This window comes from Doryrhamphus excisus, chromosome 3 (genome assembly GCF_030265055.1).
Source record: "Doryrhamphus excisus isolate RoL2022-K1 chromosome 3, RoL_Dexc_1.0, whole genome shotgun sequence".
Taxonomy (NCBI): Eukaryota; Metazoa; Chordata; class Actinopteri; order Syngnathiformes; family Syngnathidae; genus Doryrhamphus; species Doryrhamphus excisus.
Window position 1 is genome coordinate 9,625,728 of NC_080468.1, and position 6,260 is coordinate 9,631,987.

At 42.1% G+C, this 6,260-nt stretch overlaps 1 long non-coding RNA gene across 1 annotated transcript; it reads right to left on the bottom strand.

Moving 5' to 3' along the window:
* Positions 1-980: 980 nt before the first annotated feature.
* On the bottom strand, positions 981-3,738 carry LOC131125740 (uncharacterized). Its single transcript, XR_009129059.1, has 2 exons — positions 2,726-3,738; positions 981-2,495 (listed from the first exon to the last, which is right to left on the bottom strand). It is a non-coding gene; the product is annotated as an uncharacterized LOC131125740 (long non-coding RNA).
* Between the last annotated feature and the right edge of the window lie 2,522 nt (positions 3,739-6,260).

Consider the following 6,260-nt stretch of genomic DNA (forward strand, 5'->3'; position numbering starts at 1 on the left):
AGTGTTGGTGTTTATGTTGGGTGTCTGTCTGGTATAATAGAATAAAGACACATTGTGGTCCGTAGTGTTCTCCTGGCAGTCTGTAGCCAGGGTTAATTAATCAATATTTATCACTGTTCTTTCACCTGCATTCAATAGTATCACACAGTATCAATACAGTCAACTTTCAAGGCACTTTTTGTCCGTTCACAATCCTGCATCGTTATACTCGGTCATTTCTTGTCCATTTGGCAAAACACAAGGCCTCATGATGAAGTTTTGTTTCACAGTAGTAAACCTTTTACACTTGTCACAACGTTTTGCACATTTTTGCTTTTTTATTTGTCAAGTTTGCAGTTTTTGATTTTTGACACCATAGCAAACAAGAGCTGTTGTTTTGTTTTACCATTTTTCCTGGGGGGAAAAAAACTTTGGTGATTTAGTGTTTTTTTAGATTTGTCTCACACACACGCGCACACACGCACACACACACACCCTCTTGTTTTTTTAAAACGTGCAAAAAAAAAAATCATCACACTTGTCACAACATTTTTTCCTTTTTTTTTGGTCAAGTTTGCAGTTTATGATTTTTGTTTTTGACACCATGGCAAACAAGAGCTGTCGTTATTCAGTTTTTTGTGTGCCCTTTGTTTTACCATTTTTCCTGCGGGGAAAAAAACTTTGGTGATTGAGTTAGTGTTATTTTTAGATTTGTCACACAAGTGTTTTTCAAGTTAGTGCTTTGATTATGACACACACAAGACCTCTTGTTTTTTTTTTTTAAACGTGCAAAAAAAAAAATCATCACACTTGTCACAACATTTTGCACATTTTTTTTGCCAAGTTTGCAGTTTGACACCATGGCAAACACAAGAGCTGTCGTTATTCAGTTTTTTGTGACCCTTTGTTTTACCGTGTTTCCTGGAAAAAAAAACCTTTGAGTTAGTGTTATTTTTAGATTTGTCACACAAGTGCTTTGATTATGACACACACAAGACCTCTTTATTTTTTTTAAACCTTAAAAAAAAAAAATCACACTTGTCACAACAATTTGCAAATTTTTTGCTTTTTTTTGGTCAAGTTTGCACTTTTTGACACCATGGCAAACACAAGCGCTGTTATTCAGTTTTTTGTGTGCCCTTTGTTTCACCATTTTTCCTGCGGGGAAAAAACTTTGGTGATTGAGTTAGTGTTATTTTTAGATTTGTCACAAGTGTTTTTAAAGTTAGTGCTTTGATTATGACACACACACACCCTTTTGTTTTTTTTTTTTTTTTTTTAAACGTGCAAAAAAAACCATCATCACACTTGTCACAACATTTTGCACATTTTTTGCCAAGTTTGCAGTTTGACACCATGGCAAACACAAGAGCTGTCGTTATTCAGTTTTTTGTGACCCTTTGTTTTACCGTGTTTCCTGGAAAAAAAAACTTTGAGTTAGTGTTATTTTTAGATTTGTCACACAAGTGCTTTGATTATGACACACACAAGACCTCTTGTTTTTTTTTTTTTTTTTAAACCTTCAAAAAAAAATCACACTTGTCACAACATTTTGCAATTTTTTTGCTTTTTTTTTGGTCAAGTTTGCAGTTTTTGACACCATGGCAAACACAAGAGCTGTCGTTATTCAATTTTTTGTGACCCTTTGTTTTACCGTGTTTCCTGGAAAAAAAAACCTTTGAGTTAGTGTTATTTTTAGATTTGTCACACAAGTGCTTTGATTATGACACACACAAGACCTCTTGTTTTTTTTTTTTAAACCTTCAAAAAAAAAAATCACACTTGTCACAACATTTTGCACATTTTTTTGCCAAGTTTGCAGTTTTTGACACCATGGCAAACACAAGAGCTGTCGTTATTCAGTTTTTTGTGACCCTTTGTTTTACCGTGTTTCCTGGAAAAAAAAACCTTTGAGTTAGTGTTATTTTTAGATTTGTCACACAAGTGCTTTGATTATGACACACACACACAAGACCTCTTTATTTTTTTTAAACCTTCAGACACAGTATACACATTTTGTTCCAGTTTTACAGTGGTTAACTTGTGTGACCAACCTTTTAACACTTGTCCCAACAATGTTTTGCACCTTTTGCTTTTGTGAAGTTTGCACATTTTGATTTTTGTTTTGATTTTGACACACACAAGAGCTCTTGTTAAGAAGTTATTTCATACATTTGTGACAAGTTTCTGTTTTGCTTTTTGAAAACACCATACACAAGAATTTTTTCCCCTTTTACACAAACTGCGCAGTGAGTGTGTTTAAATTCTTTTGACACTTGTGTGACCTTACGTTTAAATAGTTTGCCTTTTTTGTTTTTTTACAGTGGTTAACTTGTGTGACAACGTTTATCCCCATGGCAAGTTTTCAAAGTCTGTGCTTTTACCCAGTAAAAAGGCTTACCTTACCTTACCTCTTACCTTAAGGATAAGAACAAATAAGTGGTTGAATGAATATGGATGATTAAAAACACAACTCCACATGAAGATATCCATCCTTGCGCGTCTTTAAAAGGTACCTGGTACAAAAAAATAAAGACAGTTAGTTCAGATTTTGCATTTGACATTGAGATTTAGCACTTTAGCAGACATCTGTAGAAACACGACTCAGCACAATGTCAGTATCATAAGCTAGCATGTTTTAGTTAGTCTGCCAAAAATTACTTGGCAGCTCAGACATTTGGTGAAGTACAATTTAGTAGAGTGTATCGAGAAAAGTTGCTGGCATAGTAGCTAGGTGCATACTTACATACTGCAGTTCTGGTGGCCAAGTCGGTTAGCCGGTTCTGGTCGCATCCAAACTGCAGTTCAACAGGACAGGTGAGTTAGCTGGTTCTGGTTGCATCCACACTGCAGTTCAACAGGCCAACTGTGGTACCTGTGTGGATACGTGCAAACATACATACATACATACTGCAGTTCTGGTGGCCAAGTCGGTTAGCCGGTTCTGGTCGCATCCAAACTGCAGGCCAACTGTGGTACCTGTGTGGATACGTGCATACATACATACTGCAGTTGAAGAGGCCAAGTTAGTTAGCTGGGTGCAGACATACATACTGCAGTTCTGGTGGCCAAGTCGGTTAGCCAGTTCTGGTCGCAGGCCAACTGTGGTACCTGTAAAACAAACACACAAACACACACATACACACACATACACACACATACAAACATACACATACACACACAAACACACATACACACACAAACACAAACACACACACACACACACACACATAACATAAACATACATACACACACACACATAAACATATACATACATACATACACACACACGCACGCATAAACATACATACGCATAAACATACATACGCACGCACATACATACACACACAAAAACATACACATACATACACACACACATACATAAACACACATACACAAACATACACACACATACATACACACACATACATAAACATACACACACACATAAACACACATACACACACACGCACACACACACACACAAACATACATACACACACACGCACGCACGCACGCAGACACACTGCAGTTCAAGAGGCCAAGTTAGTTAGCTGGGTGCAAACATACATACATACATACATACATACATACAGCAGTTCAAGAGGCCAAGTTAGTTAGCTGGGTGCAAACATACATACTGCAGTTCTGGTGGCCAAGTCGGTTAGCCGGTTCTGGTCGCATCCAAACTGCAGGCCAACTGTGGTACCTGTGTGGATACGTGCATACATACATACATACTGCAGTTGAAGAGGCCAAGTTAGTTAGCTGGGTGCAGACATACATACTGCAGTTCGGGTGGCCAAGTCGGTTAGCCGGTTCTGGTCGCATCCAAACTGCAGGCCAACTGTGGTACCTGTGTGGATACGTGCATACATACATAAACACATACATACATACATACTGCAGTTGAAGAGGCCAAGTTAGTTAGCTGGGTGCAGACATACATACTGCAGTTCTGGTGGCCAAGTCGGTTAGCCGGTTCTGGTCGCATCCAAACTGCAGGCCAACTGTGGTACCTGTGTGGATACGTGCATACATACATACTGCAGTTGAAGAAGCCAAGTTAGTTAGCTGGGTGCAGACATACATACTGCAGTTCTGGTGGCCAAGTCGGTTAGCCGGTTCTGGTCGCATCCAAACTGCAGGCCAACTGTGGTACCTGTGTGGATACGTGCATACATACATACATACTGCAGTTGAAGAGGCCAAGTTAGTTAGCTGGGTGCAGGCATACATACTGCAGTTCTGGTGGCCAAGTCGGTTAGCCGGTTCTGGTCGCATCCAAACTGCAGGCCAACTGTGGTACCTGTGTGGATACGTGCATACATACATACTGCAGTTGAAGAGGCCCAGTTAGTTAGCTGGGTGCAGACATACATACTGCAGTTCTGGTGGCCAAGTCGGTTAGCCGGTTCTGGTCGCATCCAAACTGCAGGCCAACTGTGGTACCTGTGTGGATACGTGCATACATACATACTGCAGTTGAAGAGGCCAAGTTAGTTAGCTGGGTGCAGACATACATACTGCAGTTCTGGTGTCCAAGTCGGTTAGCCGGTTCTGGTCGCATCCAAACTGCAGGCCAACTGTGGTACCTGTGTGGATACGTGCATACATACATACATACATACTGCAGTTGAAGAGGCCAAGTTAGTTAGCTGGGTGCAGACATACATACTGCAGTTCTGGTGGCCAAGTCGGTTAGCCGGTTCTGGTCGCATCCAAACTGCAGGCCAACTGTGGTACCTGTGTGGATACGTGCATACATACATAAATACATACATACATACTGCAGTTGAAGAGGCCAAGTTAGTTAGCTGGGTGCAGACATACATACTGCAGTTCTGGTGGCCAAGTCGGTTAGCCGGTTCTGGTCGCATCCAAACTGCAGGCCAACTGTGGTACCTGTGTGGATACGTGCATACATACATACATACTGCAGTTGAAGAGGCCAAGTTAGTTAGCTGGGTGCAGACATACATACTGCAGTTCTGGTGGCCAAGTCGGTTAGCCGGTTCTGGTCGCATCCAAACTGCAGGCCAACTGTGGTACCTGTGTGGATACGTGCATACATACATACATACTGCAGTTGAAGAGGCCAAGTTAGTTAGCTGGGTGCAGACATACATACTGCAGTTCTGGTGGCCAAGTCGGTTAGCCGGTTCTGGTCGCATCCAAACTGCAGGCCAACTGTGGTACCTGTGTGGATACGTGCATACATACATACATACATACATACATACTGCAGTTGAAGAGGCCAAGTTAGTCAGCTGGGTGCAAACATACATACTGCAGTTCTGGTGGCCAAGGTGGTTAGCCGGTTCTGGTCGCATCCAAACTGCAGGCCAACTGTGGTACCTGTGTGGATACGTGCATACATACATACATACATACTGAAGAGGCCAAGTTAGTTAGCTGGGTGCAGACATACATACTGCAGTTCTGGTGGCCAAGTCGGTTAGCCGGTTCTGGTCGCATCCAAACTGCAGGCCAACTGTGGTACCTGTGTGGATACGTGCATACATACATACATACTGCAGTTGAAGAGGCCAAGTTAGTTAGCTGGGTGCAGACATACATACTGCAGTTCTGGTGGCCAAGTCGGTTCGCCGGTTCTGGTCGCATCCAAACTGCAGGCCAACTATGGTACCTGTGTGGATACGTGCATACATACATACATACTGCAGTTGAAGAGGCCAAGTTAGTTAGCTGGGTGCAGACATACATACTGCAGTTCTGGTGGCCAAGTCGGTTAGCCGGTTCTGGTCGCATCCAAACTGCAGGCCAACTGTGGTACCTGTGTGGATACGTGCATACATACATACATACATACATACATACATACATACATACATACATACTGCAGTTGAAGAGGCCAAGTTAGTCAGCTGGGTGCAAACATACATACTGCAGTTCTGGTGGCCAAGGTGGTTAGCCGGTTCTGGTCGCATCCAAACTGCAGGCCAACTGTGGTACCTGTGTGGATACGTGCATACATACATACATACATACTGAAGAGGCCAAGTTAGTTAGCTGGGTGCAGACATACATACTGCAGTTCTGGTGGCCAAGTCGGTTAGCCGGTTCTGGTCGCATCCAAACTGCAGGCCAACTGTGGTACCTGTGTGGATACGTGCATACATACATAAATACATACATACATACTGCAGTTGAAGAGGCCAAGTTAGTTAGCTGGGTGCAGACATACATACTGCAGTTCTGGTGGCCAAGTCGGTTAGCCGGTTCTGGTCGCATCCAAACTGCAGGCCAACTGTGGTACC